The sequence below is a fragment of the Pipistrellus hanaki genome (genome assembly GCF_964339955.1).
Source record: "Pipistrellus hanaki genome assembly, chromosome: 8".
In the NCBI taxonomy this organism is placed as follows: domain Eukaryota; kingdom Metazoa; phylum Chordata; class Mammalia; order Chiroptera; family Vespertilionidae; genus Pipistrellus; species Pipistrellus hanaki.
Window position 1 is genome coordinate 50,793,805 of NC_140510.1, and position 19,676 is coordinate 50,813,480.

The 19,676-nt window shown below is 39.8% G+C and overlaps 1 protein-coding gene across 4 annotated transcripts in view; it reads right to left on the reverse strand.

Annotated features, from left to right (window-relative positions):
• Positions 1-19,676, reverse strand: part of CCDC141 (coiled-coil domain containing 141) — a 165,203-nt gene that overhangs the window by 80,479 nt on the left and 65,048 nt on the right. The gene's annotated exons all lie outside the window — the stretch shown is intronic.

Sequence of the window (19,676 nt, forward strand, 5' to 3'; positions counted from 1 at the left end):
TTTAAAAAGAGTTGACATTAAAAAAGAATATGGATAGTAGATTAAGAGATTGGCATTTTTTTTTAGCATCTGTTATAAACCTGTGCCTTGTATGTATAAACCTTACAAACTTCAGTTAGATGTTATTGTTTTTTCCAGTATTTACATAGGCTCAGAGGAGTGTGTTGCTCAAGGTTACATATACAAGAAGCAGAATCAGCACTAATTCACAGGTGTGTATATAAAGCTGCATTCCAGGGCAGTGAGGGTAGAGAAATCCTCCAAAATCTCCCAGGTTCTCAGTGAATGCAAAAGCAATACTCTTAGGCATGAAGAGAGGCTGTGTGAGTTCTCAAGATCCTTCTTTATTTAAAGTTATTTTGTCCCCACTTAAGGACGGCTAGTATGTGCCATGATGTTCTTTCGTAAAGCACTTCGCAAACATTCTTCCCACTAAAAATCATTACCTTAACTTTCCTGAGAAAGAGCCAATATTTCCCAACCAGTCAGCACACTCCTGGCACACATAATAGGCCCTCGTTAAATGTTAGTTAGTCCTACTTTTCTTCTCATCAGTGTTATCAAGGTTCATGAGTTACCCTGACATTTGTTCTTTACTTGTGGGTATTCTTGTTTCCCAGTTATAAAATAACAACAGTGGGAAGAGTCTCCAAATGGTATTAATCAGTAGTAATCACAATAAACAAAACAAAGCAGGTTTCTTTACTGCAGTACTTCTCAGAATCTTCAACATGTTCATGGACACTGAGACTCCTGGAGGGAAACGTGGTATGAAATACTTGGAACACACTTTTTTTTTTTTTTTTTTTACCAAAAAACCATTTATTTGCTAATCATCTCGGGGGACCAGTGCTGCAGTGGGATCAATATTGGGAAACACATTGTTCTTGTGGCGAAGAGCAGCTGGATCACCTACCGCTCATCTGCTTTCACAAGTCTTTCCTTTTGTTTTGTTTTGTTTTGTTTTGTTTTGTTTTGTCCCTATACCTCCAGCTCCTCAATCAGTCCATTTCCTGCCTTTTGTGTCCATTCTCTCCTTTTCTGCCAGTTCAGATTTGTGGGCATTAATCCTCCAAGAACTCGGGTGAAGAGATGCTTAATGTGTGGTAACAGAATAAAGCAGGTAATTCTTTTTAAAAAGTCCGACGTTGACCAGAACCTTCTGGGCTCATTTGAGGATTATCACATAGGAAACAGAGAAACCCTGGGGGAGGCCGGGAAAGCTAGGGGGAAGGCAAACGGAGACAAAACGAGGATGTGGAGGAATATACGTTCAGCCCTGACAACACTAAGCTCTAGGGTGTTGGCTTAACTGTCGGCTAAACTGTAAGGGTTGATTTTCCTTTCTAAATGCCAGCCCTGTGCCACGTGATTTACATGCAGTACCTCATGTAATCGTCACCAAACCCTGACAAGGCAGGACCTAGCCTTATCTTCATTTTACTGATGGGGTAACTGAGGCGGAACTTGCTCAAGGTTTCAACGACAGTAAGTGATAGAATCACAACCCAAACTCAGGAGATTTGACCCTAGAATCTGCTCTCTCAACCAGTATCCTGCCTTAGCTCTTTATAGAGGTTACATACAGTGTTTTTTTTTAAACCACAGGAAGACTAAACATATTAGCTTAAAATTATAGAGGTGAAACTTCCAGAAGGCCTGGATAAGGCCAAGAAAATGATCCAAATCGTATATGGCCCTGGGATTTTCTGATTTGAAATCAGAAACCTCGTTGCTTCTAAATAAATGCAATGCTATTATAGATATAATGGAGAATGAACAGCTCAAATTTAAGCTTCATTTCGCTTAGCAACTATACCAAAATAATAAAACTCTTTGCCATGAATCAAAAGAGAATATCTATCCTTTAACAGTGTGCATAAACCTGCCTGCAGTATACATTTTGCAAACAATATTAGAGAGAGACTTCTGGAGGAGAGCCATGTCTGAAACCCCGCTGAACCCGGTGCTTCACGCTGTGCTATAAAAAGTGGGCTGTGACCTTCCAGGGACACAGGAAAGGACCAGTTTGTGCTCCTTCTCTTTTCTTATTCACCATCCCCAGTCTTCTTCATTCCATTTCCGCATGAACTCTGTGGGTATTAAATGAAGCTGGGTCTATTCAATATTTCTCTTCCATCTTCTAAGAAAAATTGATTCTGTTTTCTTTGGGCAGTTTCTGCAATGCTATACCATTCTGATGATGTATTTCTCCAGTTGTTTTTCTTAGGGGACACTTTTTTTTAAGATAAAACTTTCCAGAGTCATCTGAATTCATTAAACTATTTTAAAACTGTCATTGTCAAGGCTGGAGGCACCCACTGGTGATAATCTCGGTCCGTTTTCTCTAAACCCCGGCTGCCTGCCTGCTAAGTGTTCAACCTCTGACTGAGTTCCAGTCACTTTGCAATAAAAATATTTCCAGTACTTGTCCCCACCAAACACCTGCCATTTCCTTGGCTTTTCAGTGGGCCAGGAAGGCATGCGTTTCTCTGGCCCAATAAAGACGCAGGCACTGTGTGCTCCTGGCCTGCGTATACCCACTGGTCATGCCGTTATTTTCCTTTTTCACTCACAGTAGTCACCCTTTTAAACGGTACATTTCAGCATTCTATTTGCTGAGAAAATCGAGCTTCTCTTGGACCGCTTGATTGAAAGGGCAGTTTTAAGAGGATTAGTGCTGATAGAGGAAAAGGTGAAAATAATTTCTTCTTTCCTTTTTTTTTTTTTTAACTCTTCAAATGAAGCTATAGATTTATGGATTGGCATAAAGTATCCAGCAAGTAGATTTTAAAAGGTAAAAAAAATATTAGCTACACCATTAGAAAAGAAACAGTAGAATCACAGTATGTTTTTCTGAGCTTCTATTTTTTTTTTTTCTCATGAGAACTTATCTGTACATGGGGAGATTTAATTAATGGTTCAACTCCGTGTGGTGAATGACTTGCACTATACAGCTGACTTTAGAATGTAACTTTTAAATGGGAGGGAAATGGACAAGGAGCAATAGAGAACATATGTGTAAACTACTAAGAAAATATTCGTGGTGAAGAATACCAGCCAAAATCACATCTGGCAGAAGCACGGTCAAGCTCATTGGCAGTTCCTGTAAGCAGGGCTGTGCCCTCGGCCTTCGCATTAGGTAGAGCCCATTTCTTGTTCGCTCTCTAAATTACACAGTCCCATGTGGCTCAGCACCCAGGAGAATTAGCTCACCGCCACAAACTCCTAGAACTTTATATGACTGCCTTAACAGGTGGTACAAAAAACAAATTAACCTGGCAATTTTTGTCAGAGAGCATTTGAAAGTGTGTTTTGAGCAGGGATTGTTTTAGAAGAACCGTGGATGCTTTTGAAGATTGGCAAAGAGCCCTGGAAACGCTGAAACTGATTCTGTTGAGTGGGATTGCAAACTGGGCCATAGTTTCCCCTCCTGCTCCCTCTTCTGGGCCTTTCTGCTTTGACTTACACAAATCAGGGGCCATATGAGAGAGATGGGTCTCATCCCACTGACCACTTGAGCTCTGCCCTCACTGTGCTACATACATTTCAGCAGAGGCTCACATTGCAACCAGGAAGAACTGTGAGACTGAGCATCAGCTAGAGATGAAAGCAGCGTGGTGTTTCACCTCCTGGCCACAGGCAGAGAAGCATAGCTACCACTTAGGGTAGAGCTTTCGGGTAATAGCAGAGAACTGTACTAGACGGGCACTTTCCGTCCCAAGCTTCCTAAGTGGTCTCACGCGGGGCATTGCTGTTCTGAGCCCTGCCTCCCTGCAGTGTGTGGCAGCCTCCACCACGTCACCCAGGCTTCTGCCTCGAGTGAATCCTCTGTAAATTCAATGTTGAACTGGCTGTACTTCAAATTCCTGGATTTTAGGCCCTACCAAAATTTTAGTTTTTAGCTGTATTTTCCATAAATTAACCCTATCAGGATTGGAACTGACAGTGTATAATAGAAATGACGGATATCACCAAAGTAATTTTTGAGTAATAGTTGCTATTTTTTTTTTCTTTTCTTTTTTTCTTCTCAGTCCATTCAGCTATTCCTAAAGCTGCAATGTGGGGGCAGAAAAAGCTTGGAAGTCTGTTGTTTCCCTTATTCTATTCCGTGCTTAGCCACTTTGGTTACACAAAGCAGGGTGCTCACTGCTAATACTGAAGCAAGTGGATGTGGGCAGAACGAATTTTTAAAATCCTAGCAAATTGCCCTCATGAGCAAGTCTTCTAAATGATTGGAGCAGCAATACATTTACTTTTTCCTTTCGCACATAGTTCAACATAGTTTCTAGATAAAAATGTAAATTACATGGGAGAAAGTGTCTCAAGATTTGTGTTTTCCAAGAATCATTCATTTTTCTTTAGCGTCTGATCCTTGTTTTTATTAAATTTCTTGTTTCTCTCCATCACATTTTCTCCAAGGTGATTAAGTCAGAAGCAGAGCCATATTGGGTGGGTTTGTACTTCCACTTTTAATCAAAATTAATGAAAGTCTAGCTGACCAAATTATTTTTGTCTAACATAATTTACCTACAATCAGATGGTGCCGCTGGCTGACTACCTGGTCCCAGTTTATACTGATGATCTCAAAGGACTTCCTGCTGTTGGAGATACCTTCAGGAGCCCAACATGTAATTCAGTTGTGGAGAAATTAATAGGTTGTAATGTTCACTTCTTGTGAATATTTCCCTAAATGAAATAGACTAAGTTGAGAAGGGAGGTGGAATTCACATATGTTTTACCCACATGAACATCAGACACAGATTAGAATGACACCTCTGAAATCTGGCTATTGGCATCTCCTAGGAAATTTTAAAAACACATTATTTCCACACCCACCCCACAACCCACTGAGTCACAATTATTATTGGTACGGTGGGAGAGTGTGTATTTTTTCTAAAATATGAAGCATTTTATTTGGAATTAGAAAGAAAAAAAAAACAGCAATACCTATAATCAGTCAAATTTTGAAACCACTGTACTAGAATGTTCTAAAATATCTAATGAGTAAGTAGCGATAGACTTAGAATAGTTTCTGGGTGATCATACCAATAAGTGGAGGGACTATATTATATAATAATAGTCTTAGCCTTAAATGTTTAACTAATTTGACTCTGTGAAAATTATATTATTGTATTAATGATTCCCAAATCTAACATTTAATTTCAGTTTTACAAATCAGTTCATTTGTTTAAAAAGTATTATGTTGTGTTAAGCTGTGGCCAATAAATATTTTTGCTTTTATATTTCTTAAATGATTGAGACACCAATACTTCATAAGTTTAAAATAGCCTGGTGTGTCTACGGCATAACACCCAGAAGGGACCCAATATCCTCTCAAACAGCCTTGGTGCAATGTTGGAGATCTTAGCCCTAATTCATACAGAAACTGAAGAATTTCTACTTTGTACTTTCTTTACATTATTGTGTCAAAGAAACTGCTAATTTTATTTATTTATTTTTGTTTTTTGTTTTTTTTTTAAATATATTTTATTGATTTTTAACAGAGAGAAAGGGAGAGAGATAGAGAGCTAGAAACGTCGATGAGAGAAAAACATCGACCAGCTGCCTCTTGCACACCCCCCACCGGGGATGTGCCCGCAACCAAGGTACATGCCCTTGACCAGAATCGAACCTGGGACCTTTCAGTCTGAAGACCGATGCTCTACCACTGAGCCAAACCAGCTTCGGCAAAAACTGCTAATTTTAAAAGGAAGCAGAAATGAGTTGTTTTTTGAAGACAGGTAGAAGATTCAAAACTGGTTAGATTTTGCTTTCCCAAACTTTTCTATCTACCTATATGCTTATCCTTAACTTTCTCTGCAAACATTTCATAACCACACTTATATTTGTGCTCTATACCTTTATTATAGGAAAAATCCTACTTCTAATGGTTTGAAAGAAATTGTCTTCTAACAAATCCAGTCAAGGCTAGAATCTCTTCAACTCATCCCCCCTTGTATAGGCTCTGGTTTTTACCTAACCACCACGTGCATGCACAGGACTCTTACTCCACACTCAATGATCTGTGAACCAGCTGCAAATGACCTTAGGATGGGCACTCTATAACTCTCCTACACTGAATGTGACACAATCTAAATAGTGTTATTTAGATTATCGAAGTAATACAAAGGAGACAATTGTAAGTTCAAATAGAAAACAAAACAAATATTGACTAGAAAGATAAATCAGTCCTGAGATGGAATCTTATAAGTCCTCTTATTGAATTTTAAGTATGGACAGGAGTTTCAACTGGTGAGTCTAGAGTAGGGCTGGGGAGAAGGCAAGATGGGAATAGAGATGAAAAAGAATATTTTTATTATAGGCTTTATGCACTTTTAATTTTTTAAAACCATGAAAATATATGGTCAAAAGTTAAATTAAATATATTGAGAAAGAAATAAATATAATTCACCAAATAAAATATAATTCACCAAATAAAATAGAAGAGAAAAACCATATGACCATCTCAATAGATGCAGAAAAAGTCTTTAATTGAATTTAGTGTCCATTCATGGTTTCTTTGAATACAAAATGAGAAGAAAAAAATAGTCAAAAAACAAAACAATATAAAAAAATAGAGAAACATCATATTTAATGATGAAGCATTTGACACATTCTATTTAAAGTCAGCAACAAAAGAGTGGTCACTATCACCACTGCTAGTCTTCATTTTACTGTATTTAGAGTAAATAAATGTATTATGAATAGCAACAATGAAGTATCATTGCGATTATTTGTAGATGTATGATTTTCTACATATACAAACCAAGAGAATCTAGAAAAATAAATCAATAATAGAATTCATCAAAGTTGCTTTATACGGGATCAATATAAGGAAATTTATAACATTCCTATATAGCAGCAATTTTCAACCTTTTTCAACTCATGGCCCACATAAACTAATTACTAAAATTCCGATCTGAAGAAAAAAAAAAGTATAATTTTAATGATTTGCAAATAATAATAATAGTAATACCTACCTACCTCTTTTGCTCCAAATTGACATGTTGTTTTTTTGTTGTTGTTGTTTTGTTTTGGTTTGGTTTAAACACTTTATTTGGTGCTTTTGCGTGCACAGCACTACAAGGCTGTGGGGGTGGGCTCAGCAGGCCACCTTCTCCCCAGCCTCCTTTCTGAAACCACTCCCTAGAGGCCCTAGCCTAGTTGTGAGCCCCTCTGTATCCAAGCCCCAGGGCCAGCTGTGTGGCCTGTAGGCCCCGCTTGCCCATCTGACAGAAGAAAATGAGGTTCGCATCCCCCAGCCTCAACTTCTCCAAGGAGTACAGAACCTGGGATGTTGAGCGCATCCCAGATGGTTCCTGGGGCCACCTCCTCACAAGACCTCAGGAAGAGCCAGGCCTGGCCCTGGGCCAGGAGCCAGCAGAGCTCCAGTAGCCAGACAGTGGGCTCTGCGGCCCCCATGTAGCCAGGCCCCAAAGTGACTTTTAAAACAGCCAGTTGCTTATACTTGTTATAAGGATTTCTGGTACCAAGAATCAGCCAATCAGATGCAACCTTATTATGAGCCGTTACCAATAAGATGTAACTCTGTTATTTTACCTACATACTATTTATGGTTCAAAACAGGGCACTCACACTAGGTTATTGTGTTGGCTATGGCCTTTATTTTTTTATTTGACAATCTAAGGGAAAAGAAGTTAGTACCCTTGACTAAATAGCCATATATTGCATGTTATAAAATTTCTTGCTGCCCGCAGGTTGAAAATTGCTACTATAGAGCAACAATAGCCGCTCACACTTCCTAAAAAAGATCCATTTATAAGAGCAACAAAAACTATGAGGTAGTAATTTGTTTGTTTAACAACAACTATTTACTGGGCAGGCCTACTCTATGCCAAACGTTCTTCTAGACTGGTCAGTTAGTACGGTGGTGGGGTGAGGGGGGATTCCAAAGTTAGTGATGGCAGTGGTGTATTTTATCATGCATTTTATTTTTTTTTATCACCGATTGACAATAAATAGGCACATGATCTGGTTTGTTAGAAGGTGATAAAGCTGTCGAATAGAAACAAGTAGAGAAGATTCGGGGACTTATGGGTTCCATGCAGGGCAGCAGTCCATGTGCAGTATTGAATGTGGTGTGGGTAGGCCTTTGTGAGTATTAGATTTGAGCCAAGATGAGGAGGAAGTGAGGGGATGAGCCACTGGGCTCTCCGGAGAAAGTGCTTTCTCAGACACAGCTAGAGTGAAAGCCCTCAGATGGGAGTTTCCTTGCCTGGTTGGAGGAGGGGTCAGTACACCAGCGCTGGGGAGCCCAGCGAGGCAGGAGGAAGCAGGAGGAGCTGGAGTCACAGTGGGAGAACCTCGGTGGGGGCAGCAGGAGGGCCCTGTCAGCAGGGGCTTGTAAACACTGAAGTGTTTTTATTCTGAGAGAAGTAGGGAGCTGTTGGTATTTAACTTTAAAATAAATAAATAAAATAAAGCCACTGGCTGTCACTTGAGAACAGTGTGGGAGAGGGTGCAGAGATGCAAGCACCATGATTCATGAAGGGGCTGTAGCAATTAGCCAGGCATGGCTGGAGACGGCTCATCCCCCCAGGATACTAGTGAGATCATGAGAAACAACAGGATTCCGGATTTATTTAGAAGATACAGCCCAGGTAATTTCCTGTAAAAGGAAGAGGAGCCAAGACTCTTTGACCTGAGTAACTGGAAAGACTGAGTTGCCCTTAACTGAGATGAGAAAAACTAGGAGGAAGGGATTTTGAGTGGGAAGATGAAGGGTTCAGTTCATGACATCCTGTCTGCACTGTGTCTGGGAAAACTGTGCTTAAGTTCCTAAAGTCAATACTCACCACCTGCACACACACACACACACACACACACACACACACACACACACACACATTCCATTAGCAAATGCCCCCATGGATTCCTCCCAAATACTCCCTAAGCCTCTTTAATGAGAACAGCCTATTCAAAAGGACTGTGAAGAAAAGAGGCTTCAAGTTGCCTACAAGGAAAATAAGATCACAAATCTAAAATAATTCAAACAAACAAAAGACCCAGCTGTTTTCAGATAAATTTTAAAACATGCAGACATGTCACAAAAACAACCAGTGGTTCCTCTTACTCCTGGAACAGAATGCAAAAGCCAGCTACCTTGTAGGGTGAGGTGATGCTGCCCCAGGATCCCAGGTAGCAGGAATGCCTCAAGGAAATGGGATGCAGCCCTTAACATGTTTAACCCACTCATTTTTCAAACGTACTGCATAGTCAGTGACAGTACTTTTCAAGATGGGCGGGCTCGGGTAGAAATATATTCATACCAGTGTTACCAGCGTTATCACGTTAACGTAATTTCCTTTTACTGTTTCTTGTGACAATTCATGTCATTAGTCACCATGATTAATGATGTTCCCACCATATAACCCACCCCCTGGAAGCCACCAGGGAGCCAGGCCTTTGAGCATTTGCTCACCTGTGGCTGAAGGCAGATGTGGACCACTTCCTAAAAATAAACACTTAATCTCTTTGCTGCAAACTCCTGTTTGTCTTATTGGGTCTTGATGCTTACAAACAAATGGACCCCTTGAGCCTGGTAATAGTTGGCAGACATTTACACATTAGTGTGAATCAGATTGTTTTCCTCCAAACACTTGAGAACTGCAGCGCTGCATCCGCCTTTCATGAAGTCTTGCCCATCGTTTCTCTGTTGCCTCAGAACCAGGAGTCTCCCCATAGAATCACATTGAATCCATAGTCTTGAAGATGACCACACAGCAGAGAGTGACTCATGACTTCCCAGCCAATCTGCAAGTCACTTATAACGCTTGAGAGAGGTTGCAAGAACATCCCAGCAGCTGCCAAGAACTCTTAATCTTGGGGACTCTTCTTGCTCTCCCTCTCAGGGTTCAGCCTCCAGAAATAGCTAGTGAGATTTCTGTCTGTCTATAATATAATTGTGTCTGTCTGTCTTTTAGAAATTTCTGTTTGCTCTTTCTCTATTTATTGTGAGAATAAACAAATCTTCTTTCTGTTAAACAACAGCAATTTAGAAGTCCAGCAAGGGCTGACACAGGGTAAAATTTTGCTGCCAGCTTCCATTCAGTGGCGTCATCCATTGACCCAACAAACAATAGCTGCATTTATTTCCATTTTCCCAGACACCTCTACTGGGTGCTGCAGGAAATCCAGAAATGAATAATCCATGGCCCCTGTTTTTGAGAAGTTCACAGCTGTGGGGAAATCAGGCATGTAGAGAAATCTGACATGTGAATGACTGAAATGCCAGGAAGGATGGAGAATATTCTTTAATTGAGCAATAAGCAATGCTCCACAAGAAAACGAGAGAAAGGTAAGTGCTAAAGGGATCAAAAAGCTTCCTAGAGAAGGAATCTGTGCTGATGCTGTCACTCAAGGCTGTCAGCTAAGATCTGCACAGGTTTGCCCTCTAGGCGAGAATGGAGGCCTGGAACTTTAGATCAGTGTTTTTCAACCTTTTTTGGGCAAAGGCACACTTGTTTCATGAAAAAAATCACGAGGCACACCACCATTAGAAAATGTTAAAAAATTTAACTCTGTGCCTATATTGACTATATATAAAGTAATTCTCTTGAATAGGAATCAAATAAACACAAAGAAAGTATTTTATAATTACTTTATTATGAAATATTAAGTAAACAAAATAGTGAAAAATTATAAAATTCTTGTCTTGTCTGCACCTACGGCACACCAGGCAACATCTCGCGGCACACTAGTGTGCCGCGGAACATTGGTTGAAAAACGCTGCTTTAGATGGACCCTCTCTGCCCAATGTACTGACCTCTGCTGAAAATAAGACAACAGGCCCCCAAATAGAGTCATTTGGGGCTAAGCTTCATGTCACCAAGCCAAAATTAATTACAGTTCCAACCTCTCCTAGAAAGGGAATCTTAACAGGAAGCACTTGGTCAGCACTACTGAGGCAATCTGCCTAATAGACCCCTCCACCCCCTAAAACACAGTGACCCTGCCATGAACTCCCTGCTTTTGCTGGTATAACTTCCTTGTCCCCACTCCATTCTGCCTATGCGAGTCTTTCATTTTGTATAGATCAGCAGAGTTCCTTTCTCTCTGTTAAGGAAAGGTTCCTGATTCGTGAATTGTTGAATAAAGCCCATAAGGTGTTTAATATATACTTAGTTGAATTTTGTTTGTTTTTTAACACTCAAAATATTATCCAAGCATCCTGACTGTGGGTGCTTTGTCTTGCTTCTTGGCCAATTTCTGTTGGGCCCAATCTCGAATTATATACCAAACTCTGCTTACAATTTCTGTTTCTGCTTAGCTTTGCTGACTCACTTCCTGATACTTTGCCCCTGGTTTCCACTTTGCTAGCACACTCTATTTCCATTTGAGTCCTCCTCCTTTTAGGTTATTGTGACTTCAGGCTATTCTTGGTCTTTTGGCTTTTATCTTTCCAAGTCAATTCTAACACTATAATTTATGGTTAATGTTGAACAAGAAGAAAAAGAAAATAAGGAAAGAGAAATTCAATGCTGAGGGGTCAGACTAAACAGAGACTCAGGGGTAAGAAAGTATGTGGGAGGAACCAAGATGGCAGCATATGTAAATACCTGAAATTGCTGCCTCACACAACCACTTCAAAACTACAACTAAAAGACAAAATGAACATCATCCAGAACCACAGGAAGGCTGGCTGAGTGGAAATTCTACAACTAGAAGGAAAGAGAAAAGCACACTGAGATTCAAAGGAGCTGTGGAAGTAAAGTGCATAGGTACTGAGGCATGCATACGGAAAGGGCTGGCAACTGAGTATGTGGTTGTCTTTCTCAATCAGGAGAGAGACACAAGCTCCTGACTGCTCTGAACTCCAGTTCTGGGTGAGGATGTGGGGACTCAGACTCATATGGGGAGAAACTGGGCTGTATTTTTATTTTAGCCAACCCATAAAAGGCCTGTCAATCATAACATCTCAAGCTCAGATTTTTGGATTTGGGGTTAGGGAAGAGGAGAAATGGCCTCTGATCAGACTGGAGATCCAGCCAGGATATAAAGTTCCAAAAAGGCTGAAATTCTACTAGACAAAAAATAAATGAAGGAATATTTGATTTAAACAAAGAGATAAAGCCTACCCACCCTAGCTGGCCTGCTCACAGCTATCAGGGGTGGTTTTGTGCTTGCGTGAGCCCAGAAGGCAATGAGTTTCTTCAAAGTTCCAGTGAGATTTAGTGAAACCACAAAATTAGGGAGCAATCAAGCCAGCTCTAAGAGCCTTATTTATTAGAGTAAGTCTGGGTGACCCCAGTGGCAGGCAATACACCCATGATCCTATGCAATTTTAAACCACTTCTCTTCTTGTTTATAATAAACTTTGCTCTTCTGTTAACAAAGATGGATCTCTTAGCCCAGCAAAAAGAATGAGGTTTGGGAAAACTCTTGATTGGAATATCTTTCTTTTGTGAGGATATCCTCCTTTCCATTCTCACCATTAAATCCTCACAGTGTGGGGAGAAAAAAAAATGCCATCAGAGTTTGTAGTGGAGATGCTTAAGAGAAAAATGGCTCAGCTTGCCCAAAGGCAGCTTTGATGATATCATAAAGAATTAATTGCAGAGCATCAGCCTGTGGACTGAAGGGTCCCAGGTTTGATTCCAGTCAAGGGCATGTACCTCTGTTATAGGCTCCTCCTCGACCTCATGCTGGAGGCAGCCAATTGATGTGTTTCTCTCACACTAATATTTCTCTCTGTCTTTTCCTCTCTCTTCCACTCTCTAAAATTCAATGCAAAAATATCCTTGGAGGATTTTAAAAAAAATAATAATTAATTTAAAAATAATTAATTGCAAAATGGAAATACCAGAGGCTCAGAAGCAAGTTAGGCATGTGGCAGGATAATTTACTGTGTTATTCCTATATTGTGATACGTACCCTGTTTCAAGAAGACAGTCAATATTCTCTCTTTTTTCAATTCTTTATTGTTGAAAATTTTACATTTGTCTCCCTTTCCCCCCTATTGACCTCTCTCCAACCGTTCCTGCCCCTCAGCACATGCCCCCATCCCTCTATTGTCTATGTCCATTGGCTATGCTTATGTGCATGGATACAAGCCCTTTGGTTGATCTCTTACCCCTCTACCCAGGCCCCTCCCCTGCCTTTCCTCTAAGGTTTGAATATCTGTTCGATGCTTCTATGTCTCTGGATCTATTTAGTTCATCAGTTTATGTTGTTCATCATATTCTACAAATGAGTTTCTTTTGCCTTGGTGAAGTTTATATTAAGGTCAAAGGCAGAAGTTACCTGCAAGTCATTTCCCCTCCTGTCTTTTATAAAAAGACCAAGTCAAATGAAGACATATGATAGCTGTGGTGAAGGAGAAAAAGGTTAAACGTGAGGGCCATTGAAAACAAGGAGACCTGGCTAGCACAGGAGAGAAAGCTGGATGCAGGATGAGGCGTGTGGAAATGTATGGTCTTCTCAGAGCACTGCTATCAGGCTTCCACGGGCATGGCTGTGTTTCCGCTAGGAAGACTGGCATTTGGGCCAGCCTGGGACCCCAGACAGGCACAGAAGCAGCAGAGCCGCTGAACTGCTGTCTCCATCCAGGCTGACACAATGGTTGTTTCAGAGGGAAGGAGAGTAGACTGCTGACAACAGCGCTGTGGTGCTGTATGGGCCCAGGAACCCCTGAAAACCCTGGGGGAGGGGACTCCATTAACAACAGATAAGAATGTCCCACCAGTCAGAGGATGGGAGCTCAGAAGAAGGCTTATATTGAATAAAAGTAAAAAACAAGTGACATTTTATGCAATTATTATAGTCTGTAGGCTCAGATTCATATGGTACTACACAACATAATTGTAATAGTCTCTGTTAAGGATTCTGAGAGCCCAAACGAAAATGGTGCTTCTGGGGTGAGAAGATGAGAAGATAAAGAGCCAAGAACTGACTAAAACTGAGAGATGAGCAAAGTGAGGGGAGAAAAAGGATGAGGATCCTAATGTGACCCTGAAGTCTCTCTAACCTGAAGGACTGCAATGTCTTTAGCCAACAAGGAAAACAGGAGAAGAGTTGAAGGGGGAAAGAATGATTTTAGTTGAATTAGATGTACCAGTAAGAAGTTGATATGTAAATCTTCAACAGGAATTTCTAAAAAGAAGACTGGAGATGAGAAAAGATATATGACTTGGAGATTTTTTTTTTAAATACCTAGAAATTATCAAGATAAAAGTGATATTGCTGTAATGGGATTAGATAACTCCATGTGAAGAAATAAGATGAAAAATGAGCCAAAGATGAGACATTCCAAGCAAAACAAGAGAGGGGGAAGAAACGGCGTGGAAAGATTTGGAAGGAGCCATCCCAAAGATGAGAGAACTAGAGAAAGTAGTGCCTCAAAGGACAAACCCATCAAGAGCTTCAAGTCATCAGTTATTAAGAAAGAACAGCTTCTCATATTGCAGTAAGCATTTGAGGGCGGCCAAGGAGGCTGAAAATGAAGCAATCATAGTAGTACCTTATGGCTATTGTAACAAAGTACCACACACTTGGGGGCCTGAACAACAGAAATGTTCTCTCTCACAGTTCTGCAGGCTGGAGGTTTGAAATCTTCTGAGGGCTGTGAGGGAAGGACCTGTTCCAGGCCTCTCTCCTGGCCTCGCAGATGGCCAACTGCTCCCTGTGTCTCCACACCTTCTCCCTTTATGCGTGCCTGCCTCTGTGTTCAAATTTCTCCTTTTTAAAAGTTTATTTAATTAGAGTCCTCCCTAATGACCTCATCTTAACTAATCATATCTGCAATAACTCTATTTCCAAACAAGAACACATTCTGAGATACATGAATGTTGGGGGACACATTTCAACCCATTACAATAGTTTAAAAAAAGATGGGTTAGTGTTTTAAGGGTTGAACAGCAACATTTTTCCCCCCAATATTGTGAGAGATCAAAATATAACTGAAGGAAGAAGAGGTTAACTGGAAATTGAGGTATTAAGAATGAAAAGAGGCAAAATACAGAGATGGGAAAGGAGGAATTTAGAAAAGTGGATCAAGGCTTAAATTTGGGAAAAAGAGGAGAATTGAAAGTAAACAGAAAGCCAGTGGGGAAAAAAGAGGGAAAAGGACAAAGGAGGGAAAAAGTCAAGCCATTAATTTTGTATGACTAAATGACTCTGAGGTTAAGTAAAGTCTGGGGAATTTTTAAAAAGCACCAGAGTTTTGGACTCATTGTTATGGGGAAAGAAGCAGAAAATTAACAGATGATAAAGAAAGGAATTTGTAAGGCTGACTGATAATGGATCATTTACTTTTTAAACAGGTAAAATCAGAAAAAGTATTCTAATTGATTCATCTTCTTTCAGATATAGGAAGAAACAGAGAAAATGGGTGATTGAGTTTCCTCACAAACAGCCTTGCCCAGGCTGAACAGGATAAGGAGGGACCAGGAAATGACGAAAGGAAAGGGAGGTGAAGAGAGCAGGTTGGGTGGTGCCATGGAACCAGTTAGCCACATGGCTGGGAAGCTGAAGTGAAGGCCTTTGGAGTAAAGAACATCAAGGAACTGTAAGGCCACAGCACCGAATGTCTCAGGGTGGACACTGAATTAGCACAAAAAGATTGCAGGGATTTAGTCTGGTGTCTATGTTAAGCCGTAAGAAAGTGCCTTCTCAGGTGCCCACTTCAAGTAAAGTCAATTTCACTAGCACTATTATGATAGCGATAGTACCTTGAGTTATGATAATAGTAACTATAAAGGGTCAGGCTTCATGGGAATGTTTTTTTTCAGGGCTGTCAAATAATTGGAGGAGGAGGAGAAGAAGAAGAAATAATATATACAAAAAAATTTTTTTAAAGTCACAACTTAAAAAAACTAATGAAGAAAAAAAAATTTTCTAACCATTTACACTTTATAAAAAACTTTAGGTGGTTTATTTATTTATCTTTAGTGTTGAAAGTATTTCAGATGTCCTTCCCTTTTTTTTCTTTTGCATTGATCCCCTCTAACCTGTACCCACCCCCAGCCCCCAAACCTCACCACACTATTGTGTGTGTCCATGGACTATGCATAAATGCATATAAATTCCCTGGTTAATCTCTCCCCAACCACCCCATCCTCATTTTCCCTTTGAGGTTTGTTATGCTTCTATGTCTCTGGATCTATTTTGCTCATCAGTTTATTTTGTTCATTAGATTCCACATATGCGTGAGATCATGTGATACTTATCTTTCTCTTTCTGGCTTATTTTACTTAGCATAATACTCTCCAGATTCCCCTATGCTGTCTCAAACAGTAAAAGATCCTTCTTTATTTACAGATGCAAAGTATTCCATGGTATAAATGGACCATAGCTTTTTTTATCCACTCATCTACTAATGAGCATTTAGGCTGTTTCTAGATCTTAGCTATTGTAAATTGCACCACTATGAGCATAGGGGTTCATATATTCTTTCTGACCGGTGTTTCAGGTTTCTTAGGATAAAAGGGCAAACAAAACTAAGGAGGAAATGAACAAATGGGACTACATCAAAATAAAAAGATTTTGCGAAAGAAACCATCAACAAAATGAAAAGGAGCCCACTGCATGGGAAAACATATTTCCCAATGATACATCTGATAAGGGGTTAATTTTCAAAATATATAAGAAGCTCATACAACTTAATAAAAGGAAGACAATCCAATTACAAAATGAGCAAAGGCTTTAAATAAACACTTTTCCAAAGTGGACGTACAGAAGGCCAAGAGACATGAGAAAATGCTAAAAATCACTAATCATCTGTAAGATGCAAATTAAAATGACAATGAGGTATCACCTGTCAGAATAGTTAATATTAACACATCAAAAAATGACAAGTGTTGGCAAGGATGTGGAGAAAAGGGAACACTGGTGCACTGCTGGTGGGAATATAGAATGGTATAGCTACTGTGGAAAGCAGTATGGTGTTCCCTCAAAAAATTAAAAATGGAACTGCATTTGACCCAGTGACCTCACTTCTAAGCATTTAAACTTAAAAGCTGATGAGGATTCAATAACCAAAGTGACAGCAGGTAGTTTTAAACCTAGTGATCATAAAATATAATACTCTTTATTTGCTTTCTTAACTCATTCTCTTCTTAGATGAGCTTAAGTATTTCCGGAGGACTTTCTAAATAAAAATTTCCTGCCCTAGCCAGTTTTGTTCATTGGATAGATCATTGGTTTGCAAAATGAAGGGTCCCAGGTTCGATTCCAGTCAAAGGCATATGCCTGGTTTGCAGGCTCAATCCCCAGTGTGGGGCATGCAGGAGGCAGCCAATCAATGATTCTCTCTCATCATTGATGTTTCTCTCTCCTTTTCTCTCTGAAATCAATAAAAATAGATAAATCAATCAATCAAACAAAATTTCCTTATAAATGGAAACATATGTTTCACTAAGCTTTACTCACAAATTAAGGCTACAGTAGTTACCAATGTAAAATTCCCACTATTTTGTAGACTTTTCTAATGCTTGCAGACAAATTCAATACTATACATACATATTTGCCTGTTAGTAATAAAACTATTTCTAATTTATGTTTATGGGGGGAAAATGACATCTGCTCTTAATTGGGAAGTTCATTAAAAAATCAGACAAGTGCCGACCACTGGCTCAGTGGATAGAGTGTTGGCCTGTGGACTGAAAGGTCCCGGGTTCGATTCTGATCAAGGATATGTACCTTGGTCGCAGGCACATCCCCTGTAGGGAGTGTGCAGGAGGCAGATGATCAAAGTTTCTAACTCTCTATTCCTCTCCCTTCCTCTCTGTAAAAAAATCAATAAAATTCTTTTTTTTTTTTTTTTTAATCAGACAAGTAAAACAAATTATTCACTAAAACGAAGACAGAGGAATTGAAATACACTAATGCAGGTGTCTTTACTGTTTGGAGATTCATTTCATTTTTGCCTTTGAACATAGCAAATTCAGACCTCACTTTATTTTTAAAATTAGGTAAAACATTATAAAGAAACATACTCTGCTTCAAATTATAGGTTTTCCTTATAACCACCAGAGACTTGAGCAGATTTACTGAAGCAATATGTTTTAAAGCAGTTTTACCATTTTTTCACATCCCTTCAGTGAAGGAATTTGGAGAATGTAACGGAAGCTCAAATAGCAGAATAGCCAGCTTCTGTACACAGGTTACTATGTGCCGCAATGAGAAAAAATAGCTCAACCATGTTTATAAAGCACTTGGAAAATATTTGGATAACCCAGAAACTATCATAAGAACTCTGGAAATCGCTGTGCACTCCCCAAACCACTCAAAAACTCTATAAGTAGCTCCTTTTGTACTAAATAGTTCATGTAAGTGCTATTTCTAAGGAAATATTTCTATTCTTTAAAAAGGATAAAAAAATTATTTTTTTAATGGCTGCTTAAAATTTTTTTTCATTGATTGATCTTATTTTTAATGGCTGCTTTTCTAATTTTTTTTAAAATTAATTTTAGAAAGAGAGAGGAAGGGGAAGAGAGAGGGGGAGAAGGAGGGAGAAGCATCAATTTGTTGTTCCACTTATTTTTGCATTCACTGGTTGCTACCTGTATGTGCCCTGACCAAAGATCCACCCCACTGGCCCGTTCCCTGCAGCTCCAGCAAAGAGCAGATGGTACAAGCGCAGTAAAGTCGGGGCGATGTAGGGAGGGTGTCTGTCAATCACACCTGAGAACAGAAATGATTGGCCAGAATGGGCACGACCACTGCAGGCCTATTTGGGAATACATAATCCCCTAAAATAAATAAATAAATAAATAAAAAGAGTTTTGCTCTCTTTTAATTTTAGGCTTGTGGGGCTCTCATGTCCCTGCTTCCTTGCATTCACCCGTGTGGTCCATGCAATGGACTGATGAACTGCAGTGGGAGACACAACCTCAGCTAGCCTGATGAGGTATGAGGTTGCTGCTACCTGGAACAGAAACTCTGGAGACTGGCTCTAAGTCTAGCCTTCTTAAAGCCACAGTTACACTTTTTTTTGTCGCAGGACTGAAGGAGGGGGGGCCCTTGGAAACTCAGGGATTTAATCGCACACAAATGAAAATCACTCCTTCTCTCATGTGAATCTCAGAAAATCCTTTTTTGGGGGGGATATTGCAAGAATTTCACTCCCATTAGCAACCAGTGGGGACAAGGACCTCTCCCCACCAGTAACAAGAGAAGCCAGACACAAAAGGCCACTCACTATATGACTCCATTTATATGACATATTCAGAAAAGGTAAATCCATAGAGCCAGAGGGCAGATTAATGGTTGGGAGGAGAGAGGAAGGGATAAACTGTTTGATGAGTATGGTTTTCTTTTGGGGAAGGTCATAAAAATGTCCCAGAGCTAGAGAGTGGTGATAGTTATACAACATTATGAATACACTAAAAGTCACTAAAGATAAAATTTATGTTGTTTATTTTACCACCATTAAAAAAAAGCCCATATTATGTTGTGGTTGTATGGTGCAAGGCATTGTGTGAAGTACTATCGTATGAGAACATAATTAATCCTCACAACAACTCTATCAATTAGACACAATTTTTACCTCTTTTACCAAAGACAGAGACCAGGTTCAAATATGTCAGAATTTTGCCCAAGAGTACGTCAGATATAAGCAGAGGCCGGGACTTAACTTGAGGCCTTGGGAGTGTACCATGCACTCCACTGTCATAATCTGAAATACTGTGTTGCTGCCTCAAATACTGTATGAT